The sequence below is a fragment of the Neofelis nebulosa genome, chromosome 14, assembly GCF_028018385.1.
Source record: "Neofelis nebulosa isolate mNeoNeb1 chromosome 14, mNeoNeb1.pri, whole genome shotgun sequence".
Lineage (NCBI taxonomy): Eukaryota > Metazoa > Chordata > Mammalia > Carnivora > Felidae > Neofelis > Neofelis nebulosa.
Window position 1 is genome coordinate 21,966,128 of NC_080795.1, and position 18,747 is coordinate 21,984,874.

General features: G+C 42.8%; 1 long non-coding RNA gene across 1 annotated transcript in view; it reads left to right on the forward strand.

Annotated features, from left to right (window-relative positions):
• The window catches only part of LOC131495050 (uncharacterized), a 121,754-nt gene extending 103,624 nt beyond the window's left edge, over positions 1 to 18,130 (forward strand). Inside the window, exon 3 of the long non-coding RNA XR_009253731.1 lies at positions 17,660 to 18,130. This is a non-coding gene — a long non-coding RNA (uncharacterized LOC131495050). The remainder of the gene's footprint in view (positions 1 to 17,659) is intronic.
• Positions 18,131 to 18,747: the final 617 nt, after the last annotated feature.

Here is an 18,747-nt window from a genome sequence, read left to right on the forward strand (position 1 = left end):
GGACTTTCAGTTACTTTCACACAAGAGGCAGCCTCATCAGGCATCCTTCAATCTCGTATGAAGAGAAGCCAGGTGTCTGAGTCAATTTAGGAAGAGATCATTGATGCTCCACGCACTGCGTTCTTCATAAAGCATCCTTCCCCAGTTAGAGGCCTCATCCTGTGTGCGCATGCGCAGTGGGGTATTGCGGGGGGAGGGATGGGAAGGGAGCTGGTCCTTCCAGTTCCCCGAAAACGGTGCCTTGGAAATCTTGACCCCTGTACTGGGCGGCACGAAGTCCCTTGGGTCCTCATCAGGAGGCTGTAGTAGTTAATTCTAGGAAAATAAGAAGCACTTTCTCCGCACTTCACGCTGGCCCGTTTGACATCTGTAACTCCTAAGAGGGTAGCTTGCCCACACCGCTTCCCGTTTGCCCAGCCAGCCACTTGGCTTGACCCAGCGGCTTGGACTTAACTCTCATTCCTGCTGCTGCAGCCATGAATGCTAACAATAGTTTACAAAATACTACTGGCACGTCTAGTCTACACCAGGTGCTGTACCTGCTTTTTGTCATTAAATGCTCACTGCAACGCAGAGCTTTATTAGTCCACCTGACAGGCACGGAATCTTTGGCTTTGGCCACCTGTCTCCCGTCCAGTGTCAGAGTTCTAGTATTTCCTTTTTGAGCTTGTGCCCCTCTGGGGCCAGCTTGGTGCCTTTACAGCCACAGCTCACCCAGGAAACCCTGGGCCGTCCCAGTCTCTACCAGCGGCACTTGCCAGAGAAGCGTCTGAGAGTAAGTGTCCAGAACCCGTTAGGATGATTCACGACAATGACAGGCAGCTATCCTGGTGACGACAGCACGCAGATTATTCTTCAGAGTAAGGTAAGACTGATTCCGTACAGTGTGGGCAAGAGGCCTCCTGCTTTGGTGGCTTTTTGCTGACCTCGGCCCCCTTTGATGGGGGCCCTCCTTCGCACATTCGCTATGCACTGCCTGGCTTCTCCCCGGTGGCTTGCCTTCCGGGTGGGTTCCTTCCATCAGGTGACACAGAGGCCTCAGAAATGCTAGATGGGATCCTATGAACTAGCCACGTTTGTAAGTCATAAAGTCAGCGCCATGATGTTGTATGCTTTAGCCTGGCACCTCACCATTCCAAAACCCAAGCCAGCCTAGCGGAGGCGTTATGTTATATGAAGTCAACTACAGTATATTTTATCAGAACTTGTGTTAGAAGATTTAATATATCAACGTACCTAGTGAAGATCTTCTTATGACTTACAGTTTACTTTTATAATATAAGTCCCTGTGACCCATCTTTGTTTGCCACACTAGTGTTTTGTGTTTGGTTTGTTGGTAAAGCCAAACACAGCCGTGTCTGTTTAGCGGAATTAACTGTCCTATATCGCCTAAGTGTCCTATATATGAACGGTCATATATCATATTAAAGTTGATTGTCCAATTGAAACATCAATAAAATAAATAATGTTAAGCTGTCTGAAGTCCATGCTAGACCCAGAGAAGCTAAATCCAAAATGTATTCATGGACCTGTTTATTTGGGGGGGGAAAAACCCCCACTTATAACCATTGTCCAAAATGAAATTGAATTCACATCAGGTGTTCTCAGTTCTGCGCAATGAGTGTTCTAAGTGAGAGAGAATAGAGTGTAGCGTTTCAGGGAAAACGTTCTCTGGAGTAGAGTGGTTCTCTTTAAATACTCCTCAGTCAGCTTCAGAGCCCAAGTGAGCTCCTATGCTGCTCAGCCCTCTCTGATTCTAACTGGAAGCATTTAGAAAGGCCCCTTTCCTTGTTGTTCAAGTCACACATCCTAAAATCCTGCAGCTGTTCACCCAAGATTGCCCGCAAGATAACAGCTATAAAACTCAAACCGTAAGATGCACATTTGTGCACATTTTCTCAGTTCTAGCCTAGCAAAAATATCCTGCACCTTCCCTGCTTCCTAAGAGCTGTTGCGCCAGCGTGGGGGTGGCGGGGGGGGGTGGGCTACGACTGTTCACAGGGAAAGGAAGAACCCTGCAGCCCGGTTGAGCTAACCGTGGGTCTCCGCTTCTCTGAGGCCTACAGTTTACCCAGGAGTGACTTCGTTTAGAAATGCTGTGATTGTTTCAAAGGACAGCAAGCGCAGGAAGGGCCATCTTTGAAGTGAGTGGGCGCAAGACCACCCTTCTGCTTGTGCCAGTGAACAAAGGCCCAGCCTCTCTAGTTCTAACGGTTTGAGCTAATACGGTGTGAAAAACTAAATATAGAATACTTTTGTTAAAATCAGATTAGACTAATTCTATATGAAGTGCTTTAATGAAAAATGTTTAATGGTTGAAATACTATAACTCTGGAGGTAAAGCGCAGGTGCAGGAATGATATTCTACACTCCCGAGAGAGAACGCTGCTACATACTGTGAAATGTCAATTAAAGTTTATAGTTGCCGGGGTTGGCTAAATGTCTTTTTCATGGGAAATTTTCATTCTCTTATGAAATAATCATTTTGGGTTAAAATATGTGCTGAATTATGTGGGCATTCCAAGTTATTAAGAAATGGCTTTCTTTTACAAGCAAGCTGTAAGCATTCTTTGCTGTTTTTATGAGGTCATCGACATGACTTTTAAATGGGGCTCCAGGCCAACTCCGATTCTCACATCAGTTCATTAATTCACACAGCTGTCTCTGAAAACTACAAGAATAATATATACTGCAGACAGAGGGCCAGAGAGGGGTGGGGTGAGATTTCCAGGCTGTATTTCAGTCGGGAGATCCTGCTGACATCATAAACTATGAGAAGACAGCTTAAGCTGTTTGGGGAACAGCGGGAGCCCCCCTGATGGAAATATGGCTGGTTTAATTGATTCTTTTTAGCTTCAGAATATACAGAGTGGGGACACCCAGTCGTTTTTATTCAGAGCAAAGTCAGAACATGAAAGGCAGGCACTGCAGGAACGCATTAGCAGGGAAACCCAAGCAGCACCCTGAGGTGCGAGAATGGATTTGATTGTGTTCATGATACACGAGCAGCCGCGCTGACACGGGAAGGGCATGGGCAGAGTTGACTGCGCAGTGATTTTGTTTCACGGGCGATTGTGAACTCACTGTCTCCATGAAGAGTTTTCTTTTTCCAAATGAGATGTGACCAGGATGATGTGACTGTAGCCTGGGTGAGGGCTTGGGAGAACCAAATCCTCCGGCGAAGCCTCCTTCCCCTCTCTCTCTCTCTCTCTCTCTCTCTCTCTGCTTCCTGGTGGTGAACACCGAGTGTGGAGAATGAAATAAGCCGTGGTGGGACTTCTGACGGCTTTTCCCACTTGCTCCGAAAGAGGCGTTGCCAACATCAGCGCTGTGGACTCGGTCTGCCGGGAGCCCAGCTCACGAGGGGTTGACACCAAAGTGAATTTGGAGGCAACTTCTGTGAAACGAATGTGTAGGAGGCTGTCCTGGTCTCCAATGCCCCCTCGAGCATTAAAATGATATTTTTAAAAGGAATAGCTGCAGTTTCATATCCTTTAAATCCCAGACTTGTTTGGGTTGCCATGGGAAGGTGGTGAGCTAAGCCTCTCTGAGAGTAGTTTTAGTTTTACAAATACGTCCAGCCACATTTTTATGTCTTTGGATGGGGGAAAGTTTCATGAAATGTGACGTTTTAAGTGTGCTCTTCAGTGACTCTTCATTAAAACGTTGATACCTGTGGGGGCGCCTGGGTGGCTCAGTCGGTTAAGTGTCGGACCCTTGATTTCGGCTCAGGTCCTGGTCTCACCGTTTGGTCCGGGAGATCGATCATGGTGTCAGCCTCTGTGCTGATAGCATGGAGCTTGCTTGGGATTCTCTCTCTCCCTCTCTCTCTGCCCCTCCCCTGCTCCTTCTCTCTCTCTCTCTCTCTCTCTCAACAAATAAACACAAAAAAATTGACACCTGTGTACACATGGATAGTGGAGGTGTGGATGCCCTCGTCTTATTTGGATACACAGATGTCTTTTTGTACATGTGAATTGAAGCTTTGCATGAGAAACACATGTGCCCTCGAAGAGTGCTAATGCATAAAAAAAAAAGAGTGGAAAAAAATAAATTTACTGAAGAGATCAGAGATGAATCCCCTCTAAGCTTTCCCTATACACTTTTCATTCCCCTTCTATACTTAGTTATTCCAGGGACAAAAACTGTGGGTTTTCCACTTAGGATCTTAAATTCTGTAAAAGCCTAGCATGTTGAGCAGAATTGTCGTAGTCTGTTCAGGCCACTCTAACAAAGTACAATCGACTTGCTGGGTTATAAATGGCAAATATTTATTTCTAACTGTTCTGGAGGCTAGGAAGTCCAACATCACAATGCCCACAGATTCTGCGGACACAAGCCTTCTTGCTGTAACCTCATGAGGTGGAAGGGGTAAGAGCACTGTCTCTGGGGGTCTCTTTAAGGGCACAAATCCCATTCATAAAGTCACCACCCTCATGGGCTAATCACCTCCCAAAGGCCCCACCTCCAAATATCATCACCCTGGGGGTTGGGTTTCGACATATGAATTTGGGGGAAGCACAAACATTCACTGTATAGCTGGATCCCCGACAAGTAGGCAATCCCCAAACATTACCTGAGAGGCTCTCAGGTTGGCAGCTGGAGCTCTGCACCTACGACCCCAGGACCTGTCATACCTTGTAGCCTCTCCCCCAACTCTGTGGGCTCTGAGATGTTAGACCAATTGAGAGCGCTTCTTCATCAAGGCGAGTTTGAGCAATCCTCATTGAGAGCATTTGAAACCTTAAGACAGGTGCTCCTTTTGATAGGCTTGTGGTGAGAAATCCAAGTTTAGTTAAACATGTTATCAGTTTTAAAAAAAAAGATGCTTTGTGGGACGCCTGGGTGACTCAGTCTGTTAAGCGTCTGACTCTTGGTTTTGGATCTGGTCATGATCTTGGGATTCCTGAGTTTGAGCCCTGCATCGGGCTCCGCACCGTCAGCTTGGGCTTCTATCTCTCTCTCTCTGCCGCTCCCCTGCTCTCAAAAACAAGCATTTAAAAACAAAAATAGGTAATAAGCTTATAAATTAGACCAGGAAACAGGAGCTAAGGGAGAAAAATTAGGTTAAGAACTTTAAATGTGTAGCAGCCGGCATTCAGAGAGTTGGTTGAAATCAGAATCTAATCTTGCTAGTGTTACAAGGGATAAGACTTCCAGAGTGAATAGCTGGCAGACGTTATGGACTGAGGTTTGTGTTCCCACAAAATTCATAGGGTGAAGCCCTAACCCTTATTATAATGGTATTGGGAGGTAGGACCTTTGGAAGCTAATTAGGTTTAGATGAGGTAATGGGGGCACAGGGGGTGTGAAACCTCATAATGGGATTGATAACCCATAAGAAGGGGAAGAGACACCAGAGCGCTGTCTCTCTCTTTCCGTCTCTCTCTTTCCGTCTCTCTCTTTCCGTCTCTCTCTTTCCGTCTCTCTCTTTCCGTCTCTCTCTTTCCGTCTCTCTCTTTCCGTCTCTCTCTTTCCGTCTCTCTCTTTCCGTCTCTCTCTTTCCGTCTCTCCCTTTCCGTCTCTCCCTTTCCGTCTCTCTCTCTCTCTCTCCCTCCCTCGCTTTCTCTCTCTCTCCCTCCCTCGCTTTCTCTCTCTCTCCCTCCCTCGCTTTCTCTCTCTCTCCCTCCCTCGCTTTCTCTCTCCCTCCCTCCCTCGCTTTCTCTCTCCCTCCCTCCCTCGCTTTCTCTCTCCCTCCCTCCCTCGCTTTCTCTCTCCCTCCCTCCCTCGCTTTCTCTCTCCCTCCCTCCCTCGCTTTCTCTCTCCCTCCCTCCCTCGCTTTCTCTCTCCCTCCCTCCCTCGCTTTCTCCCTCCCTCCCTCCCTCGCTTTCTCCCTCCCTCCCTCGCTTTCTCTCTCCCTCCCTCCCTCCCTCGCTTTCTCTCTCCCTCCCTCCCTCGCTTTCTCTCTCCCTCCCTCCCTCGCTTTCTCTCTCCCTCCCTCCCTCGCTTTCTCTCTCCCTCCCTCCCTCGCTTTCTCTCTCCCTCCCTCCCTCGCTTTCTCTCTCCCTCCCTCCCTCGCTTTCTCTCTCCCTCTCTCCCTCACTTTCTCCCTCTCCCCTCTCTGCCCCCCTCTCTTGCTCTCTTCCTCTCTTTCTCTTTCTTTCTCTCCCTCCCCCTCTCTCTTTCTTCCTTTCTCTCTCTCCCTCCCCCTCCTCTCTCTCTTCCTTTCTCTCTCTCCCTCCCCCTCCTCTCTCTCTTCCTTTCTCCCTCCTCCTCCCTCCCCCTCTCTCCTCCTCCCTCCTCCTCCCTCTCTGTGCCCTGTGAGGACACAGTGAGAAGACAGCCACCTACAAGACAGGAAGAAGGGTCTCACCAGGCACTGTATCCACCAGCATCATGATCTTAGACTTCCCAGCCTCCATAACTGTGAGAAATAAATATCTGTCATTTAACTCATCCAATTTATAATGTTTTGTTACAGCAGCCCAAGCTGACCAAGTGGGCAGCTTTGTTATGAATGTTATTAATTTATTCCAGGGAATGGGTCCTTTTTATTTTTTTTTTAATTTAAAATTTTTTATTTTTGAAGATGAGAGATACAGAGCGTGAGCAGGAAGGGGCAGAGAGAGAGAGGGAGACACAGAATCTGAAGCAGGCTCCAGACTCTGAGCTGTCAGCGCAGAGCCCGATGCGGGACTTGAACTCACAAACCCCGAGATCATGACCTGGGCTTATGTTGGAAGTTTTGCCAACTGAGCCACCCAGGCACCCTGAATGAGTCCTTTTTTAGTTACTGAGTATTCTTTGTTATAAAGATTTGTTTCTTTTATTTATAGATTATAGGTATACAGACTATCAATCGTTTCATTGCAGCTGAGTCCTCTCAGATGTATATTTCAGGTCATTGTACATACAGTGCAAGTTCATAAGAACTTCACAAGTTCACATCTTACCAGCAACTGGTAGTCTCAAAACTGGAATGCCCAGGTGACAATGAAGACGTCAAAAGAATTCTTATAAAGTGTGGACTATTTAGGACTTGTGGATCTTTAATACGTTTACCTACTGAATAGATCTAGTGTTTTCCTTGAATAAAAATTTAAGGTATTAAAAATACATTCTTTTCTTGTGAGAATATGTGATACTGATTCAATAATGATTGAAGACATCTCTGTCTTTGCTCCTTGGATCTTCTCTCTTGTTTTCAAATAGAAAACTGACCTGGGAGAGAGACTCTAAACATTGAATAGATTCATACTGTGAATAGTTTCTATGTCACCTCTTTCAAATACAGCAAATTGTTTCGAGTCTGATTTCAAGTAATTTTCATATAAGCAATAAAGGATTTTTGAGATGAGTAATGTATATTTTTTTAGTTTTTATTTTTTTGAGAGAATGCGCAAGGGCATTGGGGAGCAGCAGAGGGGGAGAGGGAGAATCCAAAGCAAGATCTACGCCTAGTCCGGTGCGGAGCCCTATGAAGGGCTCAATCACAGGACCAGGAGACCATGACCTGAGCTGAAATCAAGTGTTGGACCCTCAACCTACTGAGCCACCCAGGCCCCTGGAGACCAGTGATATTTTCTAATGGCCAGCCATTTCTTTGGAGATTAGTTTTCTTTTTCTTTGCCTTTTTTTCTTTCTTCTCTCCCTCCCTCCGATTCTTTCTTAGAAAGAAAGGGGAGACCACTTCAGATAATCCCGTTATTTTCTTAAAACAATTTTTCTTACTGATTATATGTGTCCTCAGGAGTACTAGGAAACTATTCAACCATTGAAGGTGGAATCTGCCTATCTGCTGTCTGGAACTGTGGTCCTTTGTGGAAGTAGGTGGTTGGGTCAGTGATCCAGTCCTAAAGATCAGTTAGACTTCAGCCTCCCGTCCCCTACACAGGTCTCCATTCCTTAGTTATCTAGTCCTTTCATGACTTCCCCTCACTGCTTCCTGAGCCCTCTGGAACAGTGTTAAGTGGTAGATAAAAGCATGGCTTCTGGTTTCAGACCTCAGTTTAAATGTTGCTTCTGCTATTTAAATATATGACCTAGGGAACAGCTCTATTTCTTCATCTATCAAATGGGCATCCTAATGAGCTTCCTATCTTAGGAAATGGGTGTGGGTGTTCAAATGAGACCATGTATGTGAATTACCTGGGAGTACCTGCACATCATAGGAACTCGGGACACATCAGTTCCTTTCTGCTCTCCACACCTGGACCCATTTCTTCTGTTTGATTTGCCCTGGTTCAACTCGAAGCTAAACTCAGGTAGCTATCCCACTGGCACCTATATGACAGATCTATACATAGATATCAACAATTAATGAAACTGAGTTTCAGGGAAGTCATGCAACTTTCCCAAGATGTAGAGTTAATGGCAGGGACAAGGATCAAGCTCAGGGTAGTCTGATATCAAAATCCATGCCCTTGACCACTCTACCAGACCGGTTCCCAGGAGCTGCTGTCAAGACTCCAGGCAATGGGCAATTCTCCCCAAAGACAGTTCAAAGTATAGATGGTAAAAAGAACAAAGTGGACACTAAACGGCTAAAAATAAGCAAATGTTCTTTAGCAAAGGATTTATAGTATTCTCTCTCTCAACAGTGGAAGCACACCCATTTCTCAACAGATTAGGTGATTCTGAATATTAATGACCTTAGCTATTTTGACTCTCTAATGAATGAAAACTATTACTTTGCTGGCCACTTGTATTCTTCGCTAGCAGGTTCAGTCTGATTTTCACTGATTTTTAAAAAAAATTTTTTTCAAGTGTTTATTACTAAGAGGCAGAGAGAGACAGAGCATCAGCATGGGAGGGGCAGAGAGAGGAGAAGACGCAGAATCTGAAGCAGGCTCCAGGCTCTGAGCTGTTGGCTCAGAGCCTGACGTGGGGCTTGGACTCACAAACCATGAGATCATGACCTGAGCCAAAGTCGGACACTTAACCGACTGAGCCACCCAGGCGCCCCTGATTTTCACTGATTTTTAATGTCAGTTCATTCAATGGCATCTTCTAGTGTACGTGCTCCCGAAGCAAGCACTCAAAGGCATTTTCTAAAGGCAAGTCTTATTTTCTAAAGGAAATAAGAAAAGAGCTTACTGGTAAAATGTTTTTTAGATGATTTAAAGTGAAACTTATATACTAGGATGATTCAGCTGTCTTCGGACTAATGAAGTTAAAATAACATGTTGAATGTGCTTGTTGTATGTTTTTTTTTTTGAGTAAGATACATCGAAAATCCCTAAGCCTGATGTCGATTCCGACAGACCTACACCAAATCTTAGGTCTCTGGTCAGGATTTTGTGCAGTATTTGTGTCAGTCATTTTGTCTTTCTTAGGTAATTGTGTTTTCCTCCAGTTGTGCCATTTTCTTAATGCATTGCACTCTTAATGTCAAGGCCTAAGTATTAGACAAAAGTAGTATGGTTTTGGAATTTGTTTTTCAGCAGTTGATATTACAGAACCTGGGGATAGGATGAGGCCCAAGTTTGAGATCTCATTAAAATGTACATACACACTCGTATACATTTGTGTACAATACACATATCCATACAGATCTGTTAGTAGAATGTTTTGTTGGGACCAATGGAACATTAACAAAAATATTTCCTATACTAGAGTTCAACATAAATTTCAACACCTATCAAAGAATTTTTGTACAGACTATATTCTATGAGTAGAGAGGAACTAAATTTAGTGATATTTAATCAAAACATAGCCATAGTCTCCAAATGAGGCACCTGGGTGGCTCAGTCAGTTGGGTGTCCAACTTCGTCTCAGGTGATATTCTTGGGGTTCATAGGTTCCAGCCCCATATCAGCCTCTGTGCTGACAGCCCAGAGCCTGGAGCCTGCTTCAGATTCTATGTCTCCCTCTCTGCCCCTCCCCCATTCTCTCTCTCTCTCTCTCTCTCTCTCTCAGAAATAAACATTGAAGAAAAATTTAAAACCATAGCCTCCAAATACTTTTGGACTATTAAAATCACTTCAAACTAACTTATGAGTCAATGACAAAAATTGTAATTGAAATTTTACTCTTAAATACAAAAGAAATATATTAAGTGATTGCATATTGAATCCACTAATATTCTGGGAAAATGTTAGGACCAATTATTATCATAGCAATGGAAAGATGAGTTAACATTAGAAATTCGGTTGAGGTAATGGGGTGCCTGGTGGCTCTTTGTTGAGTGGTTGAGCGTCTGACTTCGCCTGAGGTCTTGATCTCAAGGTTCATGTGTTTGAGCCCCGTGAAGGGCTTACTGCTGTCAGCCTGTCAGCAGGGAGCACACTTCAGATCCTCTGCCCTCTCCTCTCTCTGCCCCTACCCTGCTCATACTCACTCTCTCTCTCAAAAAATAATTAAAACATTAAAAAAATGTAAAAAATTCCATTGAGGTAAATTGTCATCTTAACAATTAGTTGGGATATTACATTATAAATTAACAGAAAAAAATGACAGCCTATTTCGTTAAAAATTCAGGAACAAATGGCTATAATGTGAAAAAAATAACATTAGGTAAATAAACTCCAGTTGCTTTAAGGGACTAAACTTGAAAAGTTAACCTTAAGACTTCTGAAAGAAAATAAAAAATTATTTATGACATCAAGATAAAGATTGCTTGAACACGATATAAAGTGAACAAAACAAAAAAATGAATAAAATTTACATCATTTTCAAAAACTGATGAAAGTATCTTCTATAATAAACCAACATACAAATTACAGACTGGGAGAGGATATACAATGTAATTTAATAAAAAGGAATTCATAGAATTAATATATTTTATAAGTCCCTACAACCCAACTAGAAAATGGGCAAAGGATCTGAATTTAAGGATGAATAAACAACAAAATATGTTCACCTTCACTAGTAATAAAGAATTTGTAGGCAACTGACAGAATGGGAGAAGATATTTGCAAATGACATATCAGATAAAGGGTTAGTATCCAAAACCTATAAAAAACTTATCCAACTCAACACCCAAAAAACAAATAATCCAGTGAAGAAATGGGCAAAAGACATGAATAGACATTTTTCCAAGGAAGACATCCAGATGGCCAACCAATACATGAAAAAATGCTCAACATCACTCATCATCAGGGAAATACAAATCAAAACTACAATGAGATACCACCTCACACCTATCAGGATGGCTAACATTAACACCTCAGGCAACAACAGATGTTGGTGAGGATGCAGAGAAAGAGGATCCCTTTTGCATTGTTGATGGCAATGCAAGCTGGTGCACCCACTCTGGAAAACAGTATGGAGGTTCCTCAAAAAACTAAAAATAGAACTACCCTATTACCCAGCAATTGCACTACTAGGCATTTATCCATGGGAAACAGGTGTGTTGTTTTGAAGGGACACATACACCCCCATGTTTATAGCATCAGTATCAACAATAGCCAGAGTGTGGAAAGAGCCCAAGTGTCCCTCAATGGATGAATGGATTAAAGAAGAAGTGGTATATATATACAATGGAGTATTACTCGGCAATCAAAAGGAATGAAATCTTGCCATTTGCAACTGTGTGGATGGAACTGGAGGGTATTATGCTAAGTGAAATTAGTCAGAGAAAGACAAAAATCATATGACTTCACTCATGTGAGGACTTTAAGAGACAAAGCAGATGAACATAAGGAAAGGGAAAGAAAAATAATATAAAAACAGGGAGGGGGACAAAGCAGAAGAGACTCTTAAATATGGAGAACAGAGGGTTACTGGAGGGGTTGTGGGAGGTGGGATGGGCTAAATGGGTAAGGGGCACGAAGGAATCTACTCCTGAAATCATTGTTGCACTATATGCTAACTAATTTGGATGTAAATTTAAAAAAATATAAAAATTAGATTTAGAAAAAAAGGATTTGTAAATGTGCTAAATTTTCACACCCACCATCTGAGCAGGTATCCTGAGAATACTAAGTGTTGGTGAGGAGGTGGGAAATGGGAATGGGTGGGAATATAAATTGGTCTGATCACTGTGTAGGAGATAGGCGCTAACACCAAAGAAGCACATACCTGGAACCGGGGATTGCCATTTTTGTGACAAACCTTGTAGAACTATTTCATTCTCAAAGACATGGAAAATACAACTTGAAATAAAAATTTAAGTATTAATTAAAAACAGAGAAATGAAGAACTATGCCTGGAAAGATAGGCTAAAGTCGAACTTGAGAAGTTTCTGAGTATCAAACTAAATTCTATCTGTAAGGGATTCAAGTGGTAATGGTAAGCCACTGAATGGTTTTCAACAAGGAAGTACTGAGACCAAAGCTGTTCTAAAGATGGTTTAGCCAAGAGGGGAAAGATGGTTTGGAGTGGGTCAATGACCAGGGAGGAAGCATTGCATTAATATGGGAATAGGTGACAAGCTGAACTGGGCGAATGGTGCCAGGAATTGAGAAGATAAAAAACAAATTCCAGAAATATCCCACCTGCTGTGTCAAACTCCCTCCCTGTTGCCCTGTGTGTCCGTTAATCTCCTACCGGTCCAATACCTCCTCTCAGCCTCTTGAAGCCTCTGGGCCATTTTAGACAAGACAGCCTTTGAGACCATGGTCTAACTCACAGCCTCCTCCTCCTGGCCTTTCCTGAGGTTGAGCCCTGTAAGTCCCATCTTGCTCTTCTGGAAGATAACAGAATTTTCTCACATACATACCAAGGTAGCAAAGTTTGTCCCTTGATTTTCTCTTTGTCTTTGGTTGTATGACCATTCTGTGCTCTACAGAATTCCAGTGCTTCCATAAACTAAGTACAATCTCCACAATTAATGTCCTCACTTTTGCAAGAGTTAATATTCCTGTGAACTAGCGAACACACTTCTAGATATAAAATGGCTTTGGAAATATTCCTTCCTCTTCAACTTTTTGGAAGAGTTTGAAAATGAATAGCATTAGTTTTTCTGTAAATGTTTAGCACACCTTATTTTTAAAGATAAAATCTCCACATATGTGATGTTGAAGGAGTAATGACAGCTACCCCCTAGCTTTAGGGTAAAATGACAAAAATAGATATAAAGTCCTATCAGGGAGTCTGGAATATAAAAGAAGCTTTTTTCCAGTAAAAAAAAAAAAAAAGTTTTTCTGGGCTGCCTAGCTGTCTCAGTCAGTTGAGCCTATGACTCTGTATTCTCAGGGTTGTGAGTTCAAGCCCCACATTGGGCATGGAGACTACTTTTTTAAAAAGAGGTTTTTTTCTCCTCTCTACCTCAGTAGACCTGTCAAGAAAACTCAATAAATGTTCACAGAATTTTTAAAGTTTATCTACACACAAGTAATGTATACATTACTGTAACAATAAAACCTTATTTATCATTGGTACCTAACAGTGAATGGCACCTGATAGAAGCTTCCAACTTTTTGTACAATAAACTATACAATTATTATGTAAAAAGGGATGCTTTAAAAATATTTGATTAGTGATTTGTTATGACCTTTACAAAATTAGGATAAGAAGTTTTTATCTTTTATTAATACATTAACAGATTTTCAAGGCTAACCTTAAAATCTTTAATAACATTTTTATAAAAGTCTATTACTGGGAATTGTTAAGTAAATCCAGGAAACATGTTAAAGCATTGGAGTCTAAACCATTACCAAAACACATGAAAGCTCTTTTTCTGGAAGGCTGCAAATCCCTTCCAAATATATTTTTCTGGAATTATTTACTCTACTTTTATTCTGTCTACTTTTACCCTAAGTTTTGTGAGTAAAATTTCAAAATTTCTGACGGGTATATGAAATGTTTACATTTTATTTGGATTCTACACTCACTTCTTTGTCAGTTACAAGGTCAACTCAGTAAAGCTTTTAGTATTTATTTCCTAAATGTATTGATTTCCTAGATGTATTGATTTCCTAAAACCCAAAGCTTGGTTTCCAACCTTCCTCATTGTGTTAGGTTGGAATGTTGCTAGTGTTATTCTTTCCCTTTGAATATGTGTAAGTAAGGGCAGTGCATAATTGGAAATTAGGGACAAAATTTCAAATCCATTTACTGATGTCCAAATGACTTTACCTTAGCAGTTTACAATTAAATGTTGATAGTTAGGAACCACCTTAGCAACATTCATTTTATTAATTACTACATGTGGTACGATTCTTTAAATTTACTGTTTATTTCACAAGAGGAAAGATTTCGTTATCTCATTAGTTTAAGGCACTTGCTTATTTTTATAATCCTCAAGTTGATTTTTTCAATGCCGAAGTACGTAAATGTTCTGATTTGTTTTTCTCGCAACTGTTGAATTTTTCCCCAAAACTGTATTACCCTTTTAATGGGATTATTTGTGGCATAGTTCACAGAAATAAATGGGTTCAAATTCGTTTATATCAACTCTCATTTAGTTTTGGTTCATCTATGGTTTTATATAGTACTGTTAACCTTTCTCCCCACTTTTAAAATGAGATGCTTACAATAGAAAGGTTATTAAGATAGAATAAAATAGAAAAGCCAAATGAAAACCACTCTATAGGAAATCTGCCTCCCGCCTTGTAATAGGAGTGACTGTTAGGTTTATGATGCTGGCGATTGTAGCAGGTATTGGCTGTGGAAGCGGCTGGGTGTTTTCACAGGTAGACAAAGGCACACGATGAGCGTAACTTGATCTAGATAGAATTTCACATTGAAAGAAGTAATTTATTGTGTTTTTGACCCATGAGATGTCATAAAAATATTCCAGAAAAAATATAGCACCTCCTATAAAGGATTTCTTAAATGAATGTTCTGTGCTGTTTTAAGTTTGACCAGAATGCTTTTCCTTAGATCCTTGTCAAATAAAATAATCGCCCATCAGACTAAAAAGAAAATGCATAGCTTAAAGTTTACTTGAAAATGAACTAACTTTGGGTCACAGACTGAAGCTTATTTGGGGATTGAAATGCATATTCTATAATTGAGTGTGGAAAAGTGTGTGTGACCGTTGTTAAAATTCTCCTTCAAAATTAACTCCGCTTGTGGAGTCTGACACAAAGCCTCCTTTTCGTTATTGTTGGACTCTCTTCTTGAATCAGCACAGGTATCATTAACCCGAAAGGAGGTTTTGAAAGGGTCTGAGGGAGAATTTTCTTCCCCCCATCTGCCTCTCAGTCAAGTTGCCACAGCATTTGGTATCTGCCATTACAGGCTTCTCCCATTACTTTAAGTGGTGACTTTGTTCCATGGTGTGACTTGCCCTCGGGCCCCTCAGGCTGACGACTTGTGTATCCTTCGCCCTCTCTCTCACTCACAACCCCTGCCACTCAGTCAAACGCCTCCCAGACTCTGTCCTCTGGCCATTTCCCAGAGCCTCTGCGAACCCCATCTTCGCTCCCACGCTGTTAGAAGGCGGCTCCTAGGCTGGGAGCTCCTCAGCCACTGATCACTTGCCTTTGCTTCAGGCACAAGAAATTCTTACCTTTCCTGGAACATTTCTGGCCCTTTCACAGCTCCATGACTTTCCCTTCTTGGCTGTACCTCTCCTTTAGCCCAGGAAAGAACAACTTGCCAGTCAGACTTCATGTCGAATGCCACCATCTCTGTGAAGCACATGCCTGCCAGCACATGCTGTATCGTGGTATTCAGATTTCTGACTACACACTCCCCACGAGACCAAGCTGCCTGAGAGCCGGGGTGACTTCTAACCCTGTCTGGGTCACCGACACAACTGCACTACGCATCGCTGTTCCCGGCACACCTGACATGCTCAAGATATATTTATGTGGTGCGTAATTGGCTGAACAAAACCCCAACACTTGGGAGTGAAACATCAATCTGCTACCTCCAAATATGTTCATTCCGGTTCCTTTCTCTGGGTTTGGAAGTACCGAGTAGCAAGAAGACATGGGGGCTTGGGGACACTGATGGAGCAGATGAGAGGGACGGCGGGGGCCGAGGAGGCCATCAGCCACACTTCACCCACCTCACAGTGGGCCAGGACCGGGCCTGGTCAATGTGACCGATACTAAGAGGCTTAAAATGCAACCAAAAGAAAGGGGACGGGAGGAGGGAGGGTGGGGGAGGATATTGCTGGACACTTAGATCGTTTAGGTGACTGCTCCGTGGATAAATACATTTTGAAAAAAATAACTTATTGAGGTGAAATTAACATGACATAAAAGTAATCACTTTTTAAAATGTTTTCTTTATTAAGAGAGCGAGCAGGGGATGTGCACAAAGGAGGGAACAGAGGATCCTAAGCAGGCTCTGTGCTGATAGCAGAGAGCCCAACACAGGGCTCAAACTGATGAACCGAACCTGGAGATCGTGACCTGACCTGAAGTCAGAGGCTCAACCGACTGAGCCACCCCAAGTGACCCTGAAAGTAACCACTTCAAAGTGAGAAATTCACAACGCTGTGCCTCCAGAAGTGCTAGAAATGTCTTGGAACCAGATACATATTTTTAATCCTTCCTTCCAACCGCTGTTACACACAATATCCCTTCAGTAAAGGAATACACTCCCTAGTTCTCCTCCCTCTCAATCTTGAAGCAAACGCACAGCTCAGGGATGAGAAGTATGTCCCAATGTCCACGACGTTTGAATCCCGCCTGTTACAATTCTGGTGTCAGGTGATGGTGGATGGTGGATGCTGAGTAATGAGCTGGAAATGCAGATCAGGTGGATGACACTAGACCCAGACTAAAACCCACATTTCTGCTTTGAGGTTTGGGACAAGACATACACTTCTTTTGACTCTTCTATATTTGATTTCAGAGGAGAGGTACCCCACAAGGAAATCCCCTTATTAAAGAGAGGAGCAGAGGGGCACCTGGGTGGCTCAGTCGGTTAAGCGTCTGACTTCGGCTCAGGTCATGATCTCACAGTTTGTGACTTCGAGCCCCACGTCGGGCTCTGTGCTGACAGCTCAGAGCCTGGAGCCTGCTTCGGATTCTGTGTCTCCCTCTCTCTCTGCCCCTCCCCTGCTTGCCCTCTGTCTCTCTCAAAAATAAACATTAAAAAAAATTTAAAAAAAGCAGTGAGCACACAACGAATGAATAGTGTAAAGTTGTGCCAGATTAACCTGTACCTGGGCTGCTAGGGAGGTGTCTGTGCACCTGAGCACGTGTGTGTTATGCTATAGATCAGTGTGCTCTCTTCACAAGGGTGGTAGATGCTGGTAAGCCTGGAGATTTGTAAATGTATAGTTGTGATTCTTTTTGTTTTCTAATCATTAAAATGCCCAGTGAAAAGCCATGTAGAGACCAGTTTTGGCGAGAGCAAACGTAAGCATTTAATTTCATTCTAGAAATCTGCCTAAATATCTGAAATGTGAGTAGCACAAAGACGACATTTCTTTGTAAGACACGGAGACCATGTGACTGTGGATCTGTGTTAGCTGATGAATTATAATGGGTATAGTGAATGCTGTAAGAGCATGTACTTCAAACCTGACAATTGGAGCTGGCAACCTGTACTAATATATTTCATTATCTTGTGTTTTTTTAAAAAAAATTTTATGTTTATTTATTTGGGGGGGGGGGAGAGAGAGAGAGAATGAATGGTTGAATGAATGAATAGGGGAGAAGCAGAGAGAGAGGGACACCTAATCCAAGCAGGCTCCAGGCTCTGAGCTGTCAGCACAAAGGCCAATACTGGGCTCAAATCCACGGACCATGAGACCATGACCTGAGCTGAAGTTGGATGCTCAACTGACTGAGCCACCCATGCACCCCTTATCCTGTGCTTTTTAACTTTATTTTTAGGTTACATTTCTTCTAAAAGATTTTTTTTTTTTTAGATTTAACCACAAGTATGCTTTCAAGGCATGGAATACCTCTCTCAAGCTACTGTGACCATCCTGTCACCAAGTCTGTCCCCACACCGTCCACAAATGCTTGGACTAGAATAATTCCAAGTGACCAAAGAGAACTGGCTACCACCACCTGCAAAGACAGTGCTCCACTGTGACGGAACTACTAGACTATTGGGAGATTTGCCCTGATACTTGGTATGTGCTTTCCTTCCAGTAACACTGTGTTGCACGTTCATTTTAAGGCATGGCTTAATTGATGCTATGAAACCATTTTCTAGCTCCTGTAAGAAGTCAGTGCTTCTGAGTATTAGCTTTGTTTTCTTAGTGACATCAGTTTGTTTTAAGGTTCTCATCAGGGACGCTGTTGTGAGAGGACACGTAAATTAGGTTTTACTCTGTTTATTCTGCGTTTCTTACAAGCAGGATTTTGATGAAATAATCTTTGGAAATCCAAAAGCCTTACGTACTATGATAGCATAATTCATTTTCTCCCTCACATCTCATATGACATCCCTCTGAAAAAAAAAAAAGAATATTTTCAGCAGGAGACAAACACAAGGCAAAGAAGGGGCTTTGGGGGTGAGATGGGGGACAGATGAGAACCGCAGAGTTTGGTGAAACGTATCTGCTCGTTCAGTGTGCCGATTCTCAGTCGTCCGGCTTCCTCCACATTTCCACCCATTTGACTCCCCACCTGTAAGGGCAGCTGCTCCAAGGAGCAATTTATAAAGTTGCAGTTCATATTGTGGTTGCAGTTCCAGGACTGACATGAAATTAAATCAGTCTTGAGTGCTGTAGGATACAAAGGTACCTTCCGAGTTTGCTGAGCCCTCTATGACTCCTAATAAATCTTAGAAAGGTAGCCTTCCACCAGTAACTGTCCAGGCTCCCCTGTCATGAAAGAACCTCGCAATGGAAACAATGAAGTTTTCTTTGCGGCCGTATTTCATACCACGAGAACAAGATATATGTGGAGGCCGCATTCCTCAGCACCCTTTTCCAACTTTGGGATAAGCACTTTGTAAGTTAAATGAGCCCTTAACATGCTACTTCGTGTTCCAAATGGCTGGGGC